This window comes from Lemur catta, chromosome 15 (genome assembly GCF_020740605.2).
Source record: "Lemur catta isolate mLemCat1 chromosome 15, mLemCat1.pri, whole genome shotgun sequence".
In the NCBI taxonomy this organism is placed as follows: Eukaryota; Metazoa; Chordata; class Mammalia; order Primates; family Lemuridae; genus Lemur; species Lemur catta.
In genome coordinates this window covers 25,960,617-25,976,041 of record NC_059142.1, presented here as the reverse complement: position 1 = coordinate 25,976,041, position 15,425 = coordinate 25,960,617, and the positions used below count along the sequence as shown (strand labels likewise).

Here is a 15,425-nt window from a genome sequence, read left to right as displayed (position 1 = left end):
CTCCACGGCATTCTAGCCTGGGCAACAGGGTGAGAGTTTGTTTCAAAAAAAAACATTTAAAAATTGAACCAGCATTTTTAAGAATTTTTGTAAATTGGCACCACTGTCAATCTTACACACATTCTCCATGAGATCAGAAAACCATCCCACACTCCACCAACTAATTATATGAAACTAGTATGATCCTTATATCAAAACTAAGTAAAGGTGGCTCAGGACGGGACAATTATAAAATTTTACACCATTCTCATTGATATACATAAATGCAAAAATCCCAAATAAAATATTAATAAACTAAATAGCAATGTATTAGAAAAATATAAAATCTCATAACCAAGTTAGATTTACCCAAGTAATAGTAATAGTTTAACATTATAAAATCTATTAATGTGATTCATCATATTAACATTTCAGCACACAGAAAAAGGATTCAGTTAGATTCTGTACCTAATCACAGGAGCAAAAAAAAAACACAAAAATATGTTTTTTAACCCAAAAATGATCATCTACAAAAGACCTACAGCAAATATTACAGGTAATGGGTTAGAGTATTCTCATGAAAATCAGTAATAAAAAAAGGGTACCCAGTGTCGCTGCTTCCATTCTCCCCTATGGTGTAAGTCCTAGTCAACATAATAATAATAAATGAACTCAACAATATTACAGGATATAGAACTAATATAACATCAGCAAACAAGCAGAAAAAATAAAGTCAGGAAGTATTTGTACAGAATGGCTCTGAACCACATGAAAAGATGGTCAACCTCATACATGATAGAAATTCCTTAAAACTGTATTGAGAATGGTGTTATTGGAGTTTAGGACAAGCCACCCCCAAAACATGCATCTTTGGTCTATTGATTATTTTGAGCTGAAGGCACCTGAAAAACAGTAGATTCAAGAAGGGCACTGTGACCTGCCCTTTGATTCCAATAAGCAGGAAAGACAAACACCATGAGAAAGATGACCTTCTATATCAGGAGGAAAGAAACATTCTAAGCTGAAATTAAAAATAAATAATAAATAAATAAATAAATAAAATACTTCTCAACAACAACAAAAAAAAAAAAAAAAAGAAAGAAAGAAAGAAAGAAACATTCTAATCATCAGGGATGGAAAGTCAAGGATGAGGCCGGGAGCAGTGGCTCACGCCTGTAATCCTAGCACTCTAGGAAGCTGAGGCGGGCGGATCGTTTGAGCTCAGGAGTTGAGACCAGCCTGAGCAAGAGAGAGACCTCGTCTCTAATAAAATAGAAAGAAATTATATGGACAGCTAAAAAATATATATAGAAAAAATTAGCCAGGCATGGTGGCACATGCCTGTAGTCCCAGCTACTCAGGAGGCTGAGGCAGTAGGATCGCTTAAGCCCAGGAGTTTGAGGTTGCTGTGAGCTAGGCTGATGCCACGGCACTCACTCTAGCCCACGCAACAGAGCGAGACTCTTTCTCAAAAAAAAAAAAAAAAGCACAATAAGTTATCACTACACACCTATTAGAAGAGCTCAGACAAAAAAAATCAGGACAATGGCAAATGCTGGCAAGGATGCGTAGAATCTAGATTTCTCACACACTGCTGGAAGAAATGTAAGATAGTATAGCCTCTCTGGAAAAGAGTTTGGCAGTTTCTTAAAAAACAAAAACAAAAAAATATACATCCCAGCAATCACAGTCCCTGGGCATTTATCCCAGAGAAATAAAAACTTATGTCTACACAAAAGCTTATACACAAATGTTCATAGCAGGTTTATTCATAATAGCCAAAAATCTTAAATCACCCCCATTTGTCCCTCAACGGATGAATGGTACATCCATACCATAAAATACTAATCAATGCTAAAAAGGAACTAACTACTGATAGACTAAACAACTTGGATATACCTCAACAGTATTGTGCTAGTGAAAAAGCTAATCTCAAAAATCTTCACATATTATATAATTTCACTATATAACAATACTGAAATGACAAAAGCATAGGGATGGAAAACAGATTAATGGTTCTTAAGGGTTAGGGCTGCAGGGAGAGGTAGCATGAGGGAGATCTCTGTGGTGATGGAATAGTTCTGTATCTAAACTGTGGTGGTAGTTAACATGTGATATAAAATGGCATAGAACTATGTACACGCATTCTACCAATACCAGTTTGCTGGTTTTTACATTGTTCTATACTTATGTAAGATGGAATCATTGGGGAAACCAGAGTGAAGGAAACACCAGACCTCTCTGTAGTATTTTTGCAAATTCCTGTAAATCTGTAATTATTTCACAATACAGCTTTTTAAAAATGGAAAATGGAATAAAGAGGAAACTCCTTGCTAGGATTGCTTTAAAAATGGTTGTCTATAATACTAAATAACTTAGCTTTTGCTGTTTAAAAAGGTGCATATGTCAAAAGAATGAGAAGACAAGCCACAGACAAGGAGAAAATATTTGCAAAAGACATGCCTAATAAAAAGACTGTTGGCCAAAATATACAAAGTCTTAAATCGCAACCATAAAAAACAAAATGGGCAAAAGACCTGAATAGTCACCCTCACACCAAGGAAGATACATACATGGCAACAAGCATATGAAAAGATGCTCCACATCACATGTCATTACAGAATTGCAAATTAAAACAATGAGATAACATTGTACATCTATTAGAATGACCAAATTCCAGAACACTGACAACACCAAATGCTGGAGAAGATGTCAGCCACAGCTCTCATATTGCTGGTGGGAATACAAAATGGTACAGTCACACTGGAACACAGTTTGGCACTTTCTTACAAAACTAAACGTACTCTTACCATACAATGCTGAAATCACACTCCTTGGTATTTACCCAAATGAGCTGAAGACTTTTGTCCACACAGACACCTGTATATGGACGTTTATTTATAACTGTTTTATTTACAATTGCCAAAACTTGGATACAATCAAGATGTTCTTCAGCAAGTGAATGTATAAATGAACTGTGATACATCCAAAGGACATAATATTATTCAGCACTAAAAGGAAACGAGCTATCAAGCCATTAAAAAGAAATGAAGGCAAGTTAAATGCATGGTGTGAAAGAAGCCAATATGAAAAGGCTACATACTCTATGTTTCTAACTATATGACATTCTGGGAAAGACAAAACTATGGAGACAGTTAAAAGATCAATGGTTGCCAGAGATTGGCGGGGGAAGAAGACATGAATAGGCAAGAGCGTGAGAATTTTTAAGGATTTTTAAGTTTTAAGTGAAACTATTCTGTATGATATTAAAATGGTGGATACATTTCATTATACATTTACAAAAACTCACGGAATGTACACCAAGAGTGAATCATAATGTAAAGTATGGAATCTGGGTAATCGTGGTGTATCAGTGTAGGATCACCAATATTAACAAATGTGCCACCGTGATGCAAGAAGTAGATAGTGGAGATAGGGGGTATGTATGAATTCTATTTTGTGCTTAATTTTGCTGTGAATCAAAAACTGCTCCAAAAAATAAGTTTATTCATTAAAAATAAATGTAGTAACCTCTTACACACGTATGTTCACTGCAGCATTATTCACAATAGTCAACAGGTGTGGAAGCAACCCAAAAGTCCACTGATGGATGGATAAAGAAAATGTACTACATACACAGTATGGAATATTATTCAGTCTTAAAAAAGAAGGCAATCCTGTCACATGCTACAGTGTGAATGAACCTTGAGAAAATTATAAATGAAATAAGCCAATCACAAAAAGACAAATACTGCATAATTTCACGTATATAAATTAACTCATTGTCTTAGTCCATTTAGCGTTTCTAGAACAGAATACCTGAGACTGAATGGTTTATAAAGAAAAGAGGTTTATTTGGCTTATGCTTCTGGTGGCTGGAAAGTTCAAGATTGGGCATCTCCCTCTGATGAGAGTCTCAGGCTTATTCAACTCAACAGAAATCAGAAAGGCAGCCAGTGTGTGCAAAGAGATCACCTGGTAGGAGGAGGAGGGGACATACCCTTTTAACAGCCAGCTCTTGTGGGAACTAAGAAAGCAAACACTCACTCACCCCCAAGAGAATGCTTTAATTTATTCATAAGGGATGTGCCTCTATCACCCAAACACCTTCCAGCAGGCTCCACCTCCCAACACTGCTATGCTGGGGATCAAATTTCAACATGAGTTTTGGAAGGGGCAAACATCTAAACCATAGCACTCATTTAAACAGAAAGTAGAATAGTAGCTGCCAGGGGCTAGGGAGAAGGAGGAAATGGAGAGTTGTTTAATGGGTATAGAGTTTCGGTTGTACAAGATAAAAAAAGTTCTAAAGATCTATTGCAAAACAATGTGAATAACAATACTGAACTGTACACTTCAAAATGATGAAGATAGTAAAGTATTTTATGTGATTTCTACCATAATTTTAAAAAAAATTTAAAGGCACGTGTGTATGTATATAGATAAGATAGATGGGTAGATAGATATTTATTGTACATTAAGTACTAAATGCATAAATACGTAAAAAAGATAAACACTAATCTCAGGATAGGGATTTATCTCTTACGGGTTTAAGAAGGAGAAAACATTTGGGAGGTGTAGACAGGGGACTTCAAAACTCTTTTTCTTTCATTTCTTAGGCTGGGTGGTAAAAAGCATTTGTAACATTAACAATTCTTTTTAATGGAGTCTCCAAAAATAATGAGATTTAATCTATAAGAAGACAGGTTAATGGCTACACATTTAGACTATGACTTGACACATATGATACTTTCTAGGTGTGATTATAATAATTAAGACTGAAAATCAAGACAAGTTCTATCATTTTATACACCAAACTATATTACCAATACCAGACGCTTGAGCCCAGGTGCACTATGATCACACCTGTGATTAGCCACTATATTCCAGCATGTGCAACATAGTGAGACCCTGTCTCTTAAAAAAGGATTAAAATTTAAAAAAATAAAACTAAAAACACAACCAATGTCTATGAATAAAATTCTCTATATTTAAATATTTTAGAATTATATAACAATAAGTGCCTACATCTTTTAAACAAATCTGTGACAATGTGTTGAGAATGCATCCAGAATATGTTTATTCAAACATAACTTACTATAGATTGCACTAAACAAATAAATCAGATTTCACAATTAACAACATGACTTTTGATCCAAGGACAAGTTAAAAATTAACTGGTTCCAAGCCCACAGTATTTATGTTCCAAATTAATTATAACTGAACTTCATCTACACAGTGTCAATTCTTCACGCCTACATATTTCACCTTCACCTTTAACAATGCCCATTTTCCTTCTACATCCTGATCTATACAACTTTACAGTTTGTGCCCTGTTATACATACCAATTTGATATTTTGATGAATGAAACATCAAGTTTTAAAATGCAAATAATACTGGCAAGAATGGTGTGATTGTTTGCTTTTCTCAAACTTCCATTGAAGAACTCCATTAGTTTTCACTGACCTACTGAGGTAGATCCATCCAGCAGACATTCCTCTGTAAGTCAGCCATGTGACACTTACTAAAATTTTAAACTACAAAATAAAAGCCCTATACTGAGAACAGCATAAACTGCAATGCACCTACTAGAAAATCCATGCAAATAGAAAAGACCAGAGTCTATAGTAAACAATTATTAACAAAACATCCAAATTTAACTGGGGTATGCCCTAGAATAAACAATATTCTAGTTTCAGAGTTAGAAAACAATGTAACAAAATCTTAATTCTCCTTTAAATAATTTTATTGTGGATAGCTTGAATAAATACAATTCTAACATGTTAGTATAAAAATTCTACAATCTCATGAACACTGTAGCTAGTAACTTGTTTTTTCATGCAGTATAAACAGCATGTACTCTTCATGATGCCTAATGGAGTCATCACCCTCCCATAATGTAATCCTCCAAATTGCAGCGGATTAACTTTTTATATATAAAATTCTGTGTTTATTTGCATGCACAATAGAGAGAGTGACGTTACACACACCTGTTCTACAGCATTTAACAGAATGTACCATGATGATTGAAATGAAAAGCGGCTAGCCAAATCCATCAAATATAAAAACTATTGCAATCCTGTTGCAAAGTCCTTTTGTTAAACTCCTTTTATTCTAAATCCTTTTAATTCTGTCCTATAACACTAAAACATTTATAAAAAGCTTAAAATCCTAATAAATCGCACAATTAAAGTAATGAAAATGGGCTTGCCCACCAAGTCACTAACTCCTCTCCCACTCAACAAAATTCAAAACAGTTTGCCTGTCAGAAAATGTTAAATAATATCCCCACCATACACACCATTGTAAACTCATTTAAACCAAAGAGTTTAAGCTCATCAATCAGCCTCAAAGATTTCAAGACATCAAATAGGAACACCTTCTGCCTGGGTCCAAAAGCAGATCCAGAGGCAAATAAAAATCCAACTGATAATGAAATATCCCAACTCTACTCCTTTGACGTTAAGGATGATATCTTGAATATAAAGATTTTATACAAAAGTATGCTAATACTAATGAATTTTCACTGATAAAATATTTCCAGAAGGATTCCATTGAACAACTAAATTCATTTTTCTCAGTTAATCCATTTTCAAATCATGTTCCATTTTGCTGAAATTAATTTTTGTAAGATAGGTTTAATTTAATCAGTTTGTCTGTGTCAAGTTGTTCTTATACTCAATGTGAGCTTTCTAATGTAGGCAGATTCTACAGATCTAACTTTTAGCCATACAACCTGATTCTACTGTCAATAAATTTTGTGTGTAAATTTTTAGATTTTTTAGGGTTCTTGTGTGCTAAAGTTCTATTTTTTTACCAAATTTCTATAAACAGTCTCCATTATGAATTGAATAATCCTCTGATTTATTTCTTATCTAAACAGGAAAATGTTTTTTGAGACAGAGAAGAGAGATATGAAGTAGAAGATGAGAAGAGAAGAAGAAATAGGAAAACAGATGGAGAAACTCTAAGCACCATCAACCAATAAGAAAGAGAAACAGGACATAAATCTTATCACCTTGAACTATTTTACCTAAATGTAATCACCAAATACATCTTTCCTATTTGCCTCAAATATCTAAAATATTGTGTACATATTTTAGCCCCCACATTAACCTCAAAAAGTTTATTAAAGTATATTAAACACATTATTTTTTTCAACATTAAGTGTATGAAGTATCCCTTAACGTTTAGTGGCACATTCTATTTCACTTTGATGATCAGGCCCCTGTACTCTTTCACGGATTAGACTTGTCCTACCTTAAAAAGCACCAAATACTAACATTTTACAAAGGAGTAACTGATCTTAAGAGAGGTTAAATAAATTGTCCATACTGTTGTGGTACTACATGCCGTGTCTGAACCTAAAGGCTGATCCAGAATTCTTTCCTCTGTTAGTTACCGTTACTCACTGAAAAGAAGCTACTGTCAAGGGGTAAAAAAAAAAAAAGTCAACTCCTCTGCTGAAAGTTACAAACAAAATTATTGATAAAGGCTAATTTACTTAATACCTTAGCATTTTAATCCTCTCATCTTTAAAACGGGGATAAGTACCAACAGGGCACATAGGACTGTTGTATCGAAAAAGAAAATATATGCAAAGGACTAATCATGGTGCTGCAAAATTTAAGAATTCAAACTTCATGCAATTATTGTTTGTGGCAACTCTACTATGGTGAAACCACTCATCTACTTTTCTGGTTAGGAAAAAAAAAGACACTATTGACATCCTTGACTCCTGCCTTGCTCTTCTTACCATGGTGGCAGTATCTCCTTGACATTTTTCCACATTACTCACTCTGTACCCACATTAGAGAATGCCAAGCATAATCCTGTCTTAGTAATGCTGTACTTTCTACACTCTGGTTAGAAATATCCATTTGCCTACTAGAGATCTGCATAGTTCTCTTGCATACTTTTTTAGGTCTTTGCCAAAATACCTTCTAATCAGAAAAGCCTTTCTAGAGATCATCTTCCATCATGCTCTATCTCCTTACCCTGATTTATTTCTTCATAGCACTTAACAGAATCTCATATTGTTCAAGTTATATATTGTTGATTTACTTATTTCCTCAGCATACTCAAAAGGTAACTCCATGGTACAAAAAGATTTGGATGAGAATATTCATAATAGCCTTACTTGTAATAGATCAAAACAATGTTTATCCCAAATTCTGCAACACTCCCCCCCTCCACAGCCAAAACCCCTAAGCTAATCTGAACCACCTGCCCTGCCAAACAGTGTCCTGCTGCAGGGGAGTTGGGGAGTTGGCACCCCAGGCCACTGGGCCAGGCAGTGGCAGCCCAGGGTCCCAAGTATACTTTCAGAGACCCCGGGGGCTGCAGGTGAGGGCCCTGGCACCACTCTCAGTGAGGCACCAAGGGAAGGTGACCATCAACTGTGACTGCAAGGAGCTACGGAAGAGCCTCAACCTGGAGGAGTGGATTCTGGAGCTGCTCATGCACCTCTATGACCACCAGAAAGAGGAGATCCCAGAGCTGGAGACTGATACAGATTGAGCTCCTGGACATGGAGAGTGACGATAGTTGGGCTTCCAGGGTCAAAGAGCTGCTGGTTGACTGTTACAAACCCACTGAGGCCTTCATCTCTGGCTTGCTGGACAAGATCTGGGGCATGCAGAAGCTGAGCACACCCCAGAAAAAGTAAGAGTCCACGACCCAGGTGAACAGAGGCTCCCACAGGACATTCACAGCCTCCCAACCTCATAGCAACAGGAATACCGAGGACCCTGCGGCCAGGCCTGGTGCCTTGAGCAGGGCTCCTTATGCCCCTGGCCTCAGTTTTTCATTTTGGGGGTTTTTCAGTGTTATTAAACTAATGGGACTTTTTGTGTTTATATAATGACTCTGCAGCACAGGCCCTTTAATAAAGCTAGGATATGCCTTTGGTGCCAACAAAAACAACAATAACAGTAAAAGCCAGGAAAACTACTCTCTGAGGTGAAAGAAATCAGAATAGTACTGAAGCCTCCGTGAGAGATGAGGGTGACTGGGAAATGGTATGTAGGAACTTTCACGGGTGATGAAAATGCTACCTTTGTAGAAAGAGGTATAGATTATAATAACAGTGTATACATTTGTCAGAACTCAGTCTGTAACACATGAATCTATGCATTTACCAACTATAAATCAAGCCTGCATTTAAAAATTTAAGCAAGTAAGAAATATGTTCAGTGTCAAAGGATATAAACTGCATAACATTAACAGTGGCTGATTAGAGTGGTAAGACAAGAGGTGGGCTTTTACTTTTTTTGTCCAAAATGTGACAAAATATTAATAATTAGTCTAGGTGACAGATATACAGGTGTTCATTATTATATACTTTTTACCTTTATAGAGGTTTAATGCCTTTCAAAAAATAAAGTTGAAAAACATACAAATTAGGATAAAAAGTAATCCAATTCACTGCAAATAATTGCTTCAACATTAAAAGTGATTGCCAATATAAAACATAAAGCTTTAACAAGTTGTAGCCTGACCTTCCTAGACAAATGTTAACTGAAAAACAAAATAACCTTAGACTAAGCACTTGGAATAACTAGTCTCTGTTTCATTTTAATTGCTGAACTGCAAACATGAGCACAGTTTGACATGACCAAAGTCAATTAATGTTCATTAGTCTCACCAATGAGCAAACTAAAATGTTTACATATTTACAGTAAGAAACATGTAGTTTCCTTGACACATACTATATATATTTTAACATTCTGCCAATATGTCCAAGTAAGCATTTACTAATACCCTGAAATTGCTTCTATAACTTTATGTACAGTCATTCAACCATGAACAAAAACATGCACAGTTGTCCCTTGGTATTGGTGAGTGATTGGTTCCAGGACCTCCCTCAGATACCAAAATCTGTGGGTGCTCAAGTTCTTGATGTAAAATGGCATAGTATTTGCATATAACCTATATGCATCCTTCCATGTGCTTTAAATCATCTCTAGATTACTTTATACTACCTAATCCAATGTAAATGCTATTAAATAGCTGTCATAATGTATTGCTTAGGGAATAATGATAAGGGGGGAAAAGTCTGTATATATTCAGTACAGACAAAATTTTTTTCCCTGAATGTTTCTGATACAACATTGGTTGAATCCATCAATGTGCAATCCACAGATATGGGAGCTGACTGTATGCTGTTAAATATAGAAGAGATTTTTTTTTTTTTAATTTCAGCTCATCATAGGGGTACATAAGTTCAGGTCATATACATTGTCCATGTCCCGCCCATTCCCCCGAGTCAGAGTCACAAGCACGTCCATTCTCATTCTCCAGACAGTGCACCTGGCACTCATCATGTAGTCATACCTCCATCTCCTCCCCCCCCCCACCTCCCCGGGTCTGCACCTTCAAGCATGACCATTCCCCAGAGGGTGTACATCGCACTCATCATGTAGGCATACACCCATCCCCTCCCCCCACCCCCCATCCCAGTCTGATATCCAATTGGTATCCTTCCCTGATGTGCATTTAGGTGATGATCAGGGAAACCAGTTTTCTGGTGAGTACATGTGATGCTTGTTTTTCCATTCTTTGGATACTTCACTTAATATAATGGGTTCCAGCTCTCTCCAGGAGAACCAAAGAGATGTCGTATCATCGTTATTTCTTATAGCTGAGTAGTACTCCATGGTATACATATACCACAGTTTACTAATCCATTCGTGGATTGATGGGCACTTGGGTTGTTTCCACATCTTTGCAATTGTGAATTGTGCTGCTATAAACACTCAAGTGCAGATGTCTTTTTTATGGAATGTTTTTTGTTCTTTTGGGTAGATGCCCAATAATAGGATTGCTGGATCGAATGTTAGGTCTACTTGAATCTGTTTAAGGTATCTCCATATTGCTTTCCATAGGGGTTGCACTAGTTTGCATTCCCACCAGCAGTGTATGAGTGTTCCTGTCTCTCCGCATCCACGCCAACATGTGTTGTTTTGGGATTTTTTGATAAAGGCCATTCTCACCGGAGTTAAGTGGTATCTCATTGTGGTTTTGATTTGCATTTCCCTGATGATTAGGGATGTTGAGCATTTTTTCATACGTTTTTTAGCCATTCTTATGTCGAGAAGAGATTTTTTTTACATACTTGTTTTACAAAATGGGATCACAGCATATGTATTGCTGTGCATCTTTTTTCCTCACTCAATACTTCATGTAAATCCCTCCAGGTCAACAAATACACATCTAACTCAGTGTTTAATAGTTTCATAATATATGGGTATAACAATTTATTTAACTATTCCTACTGATGTACATTCAGACTCTCTGACTATAAAGATTATTATAAATATACTAATACTTTTGTTCCAATGAAATAGACTTTCAAAAATGAAATTACTAACATAAAGGGCATGTGTGGAATTGCTAGATATATTTTATTTAGCAAATATCGCTTGCTGAGTTACTTTCCAAAAATGCTTTTAAAATTCACATTTCTCCCCAAATTTTTAACAATACATCCCATCAACACTAAGTATTTTCACTAATTTTTAAAAAGTTGGTTATTTTATATTGAGACCTTTTCTTTACTCCATATTCTCAAATTTTAAAGGCTATAGTTCTTTAGATGACTAACATCTTCAATGAAAGCGCTTTTAAACTTAGGCATACTACATGCCTGACTGCATTATTTAATATAGAATTGTGACCATGTTCCAGATGTAAACATACTTTCCTGGCATTCTACAGCAGAGTACTGCTTTACATTACACTTCATTTCTATGTTCACCCAGCCATATCTCATCCACGCCCCCATATTTAAGCAAACTTTGTGTGGCCAACTCTCACTGTACACTACAGATGCCCATAAAGAACTCTAGAGAATTCAAAGAGAATGCTATAAAATGAGAAATAAACTAAAAAAGTAGAATTAGTCTCAAACCATACACACGGTATTATCTCATAATTTGCATTAATATAGAAACATATATTTATATATATACATACACACACACACACACACACACACACACCCATATACTGAGGATGTGGGGGGATACATTTAGTTTAGACCAAAGATGCCCAGGAAACATAAACAGGAAGTTAATGATGAGAAATCTATTATCTAGATATTATGATAATAGAACTGTAGTACCAAAAATCATAAGATGCTTAGGAAAGATCTTTTTATTTAAGATATTATTTTATTTCGGTACAAAGTAAAATTGAGAAGAAAGTACTGATATCTCCCAAATATCCCCTTGTCCCTACACAGACTCAGTCTACCCCATTACCAACATTTGTTGACTGAACAATTGATGAACCTACACTGAAACATCATTATCACCCAAAGTCCATAGTTTACACTGTGGATTACTTTTGGTGTTGTACACATTCTAATCTGTGTGTCTGAATAAATATATATAACATATCCACCTTACAATTTCATATCTAGTATTTTCACTGCCCTAAAAACCCTGTGTGCTCTATTTATCCTTTCCTCCCCCTGGAAATATCTATTTTTATGTACACAAGTATGTAAATATACATATGCATGCATTTCAGGCCCCAAGTTTAATTATCGTATGTTAAGCCTTAATGTAGAATTTTGAAAGACTAACTAAGATATTTTCTAGTCACAACACTTGATCTGAACAGCAAGCAGTAATATAGAAAATAGAAAGTGTAGAATTTTAAGTCAGATAGGCATGGATTTCAAACCTAGCTTTCACAATTAATTGGTTTATAACCTTAATTCTGATCTTCAACTGCCACATCTGTAAAGTGGAGATAATACCTACCCTGAGCATACCAAGTACTCAAGAAATGGTAGTTATTATCATGAACAAAGATAAAATGGAGGAATTCTAGAACTGTCATGTTTAAAAGTTGGTAAAATAACAAAATTTATATAACGATTATGTAAATACAGCAGCTAATTTTAATAATTAATGCAACAATTATTAGGTCTCACAATGTGCTACTAGCTATTTGAAAGAATGCAACAGATAAAACTTTCAAGTCAACCCTCCTTAGCAGGAAACTTCTGGACTCCTCATATGCTGGTCACCCTTAATTTTTAGTCTTTTTTTTTTTTTTTGAGATGGAGTCTCGTTCTGTCACCTGGGCTAGAGTGCCATGGCATCCCCCTAGCTCACAGCAACCTCAAGCTCCTGGGCTCAAGTGATTTTCCTGCCTCAGCCTCCTGAGTAGCTAGGATTACAGGTGCACATCACCATGGCAGACTAATGTTTTTTCTATTTTTAGTAGACATGGGGTCTCACCCTTGCTCAGGCTGGTCTCGAACCTGACCTCAAGTGATCCTCCTGCCTCGGCCTCCCGGAGTGCTAGAATTACAAGCATGAGCCACCGTGCCCAGCAGAAACTTTTTTTTTTTTTTTTTGAGACAGACTCTCACTCTGTTGCCAGGGTTAGAGTGCCGTGGCATCAGCCTAGCTCACAGCAACCTCAAACTCCTGGGCTCAAGCAATCCTCCTGCCTCAGCCTCCCAAGTTGCTGGGACTACAGGCATGTGCCACCATGCCCGGCTAATTTTTTATATATATATATATTTTTTTTTTTTAGCTGTCTATATAATTTCTTTCTATTTTTAGTAGAGACGGGGTCTTGCTCTTGCTCAGGCCGGTCTCGAACTCCTGAGCTCAAACGATCTGCCCACCTCGGCCTTCCAGAGTGCTAGGATTATAGGCGTGAGCCACCGTGCCCGGCCCAGCAGAAACTTTTTAAATGTATTTTACTTCATCTGTTCTCATGATATTCCCAAAAGGTAGGTTAAAGAAGGCCATTGTTTACATTTTAAAAGCTATAAATACTAACGTATAAAGTTTAAATGACTAACATGAGATCATTTCATTACAGTGGCATTTTCAAAAATATGAATAAAAATATCAAGCAGATATTATTATAGGTCTACATATGCAGTCATATTGATTAGAGAGGAAAAGAAATACACACAGACGCACCCACACGAGTACTTCAAAAGTGCAAAACTGAGTTAATACTGTTAAATTTAAAATATTAGCAAATTAAGGAACCCAACTTTATACAAAGAAAAATTCTCAAGGCAAAACACATACAGAGAGAAATAAGTCTCTCTTTCAATTCTTCACTCTAAACTTTGTTTCAATCTCTAATTCACATTTCTAATTCTTTATTTCCAACCCAATAAAGATTGCCATATTCCATGTCTCTTGTTTGCATCTTTCTCCTCTCCACCTTGGGCACTGAGTACAAAGAATTAGACCATTAATAAACCTTGGTTCATTTCCCTTCAATGGTGAACGCACGGACCTCTTCTTTATATTTTAATAATAAACACCTATCAACCTCATGAAAAGTTTAAAAATTGCCAGTACTGTTCACTTACTTATACAAATTCATATATATTAAATCCTGTCACCCGCTATCAGGTAGTCACTACCCTAAACCTTGTGTTTATCATTCCTTTGCACACACACACAGTTTTTGTTTTCCATATTTTAAAATTAGGAGGTATTTTTTATTAGTTCATGTGTCTGGTTCTTGCTGCTAACTAATAAAGCTCTATAAATTCATATGGCTTCAAATTAGATTATTTCCATGTTCTACAAATGAAAAAAATAGAAATTCCAAAATATTCCCAAGTAAACCCATATATACATAGAAACTGCAAAGTACAGTAACATCAACAAAAGGAACAAATTCAATGAAAACTAGGTTAAACAGTAAGTGCCAAGAAGATAGTTCAAATGATAACAACAAAGGCCTACACTTCTTATTTTTAAGACTAAAAGCATCATGGGGAAAGAGGAAAAAAAGGATGCCAGTCTCTGAAAGGCAAGAATCATAGTAGTCCCTTGATGATAGTTAAGAGAAGGAAAGTTTAAGACTCCTTTACCTATTCACGAGATCAAAAGAAATAAAAGAATCCCTTGGTGTTTTTATCATTTTCTTTTGCTAGTACATCTAGCACCAGAAAGAACACACTTAATGCTATGATACCTCCAAAAGTTTCTCTGTAATGCTTGTATCTTTCAAAGCATTTGAGATTTAACTTCTCCAAAAATACATTACATTTTTTAAACTGTCTTACAAATAAAATTCAATTTCAAATTTATTTCTTTTATTTACAAAAAGCTTTTATTGTATGCCAAAGTAGTATCCTAAGTAATCTTAAGAAAAATTATCCAAAATATAGAATCAAAGAAAAATACTGAACTTCTGTATCTAGCCATAATGGAGTAACAGGTATCAGATTTACCCCCTGCCAGAAAAACTTAAGAAACATAAAATGTATGAAAAAACGGTTTTCAGACATTCAACAACAGGCAGCCCAAGACAAGAGAAACAATTAACATAAGCCCTATGAATGCCCCAACTCACTACCCATTCATTTAAGCATTATCAATGGCTGTTTTCACTCAACAATGACAGAAATGAATAGTGGAATAGTTGGGACAGACACTACATGGCCCAC

General features: G+C 35.7%; 1 protein-coding gene and 1 pseudogene across 14 annotated transcripts in view; one reads left to right on the top strand and one right to left on the bottom strand.

Annotated features, from left to right (window-relative positions):
- BCAS3 (BCAS3 microtubule associated cell migration factor) overlaps positions 1-15,425 on the bottom strand; it is a 553,048-nt gene that overhangs the window by 473,484 nt on the left and 64,139 nt on the right. The window lies entirely within an intron of this gene.
- On the top strand, positions 499-8,648 carry LOC123620165 (annotated as a pseudogene).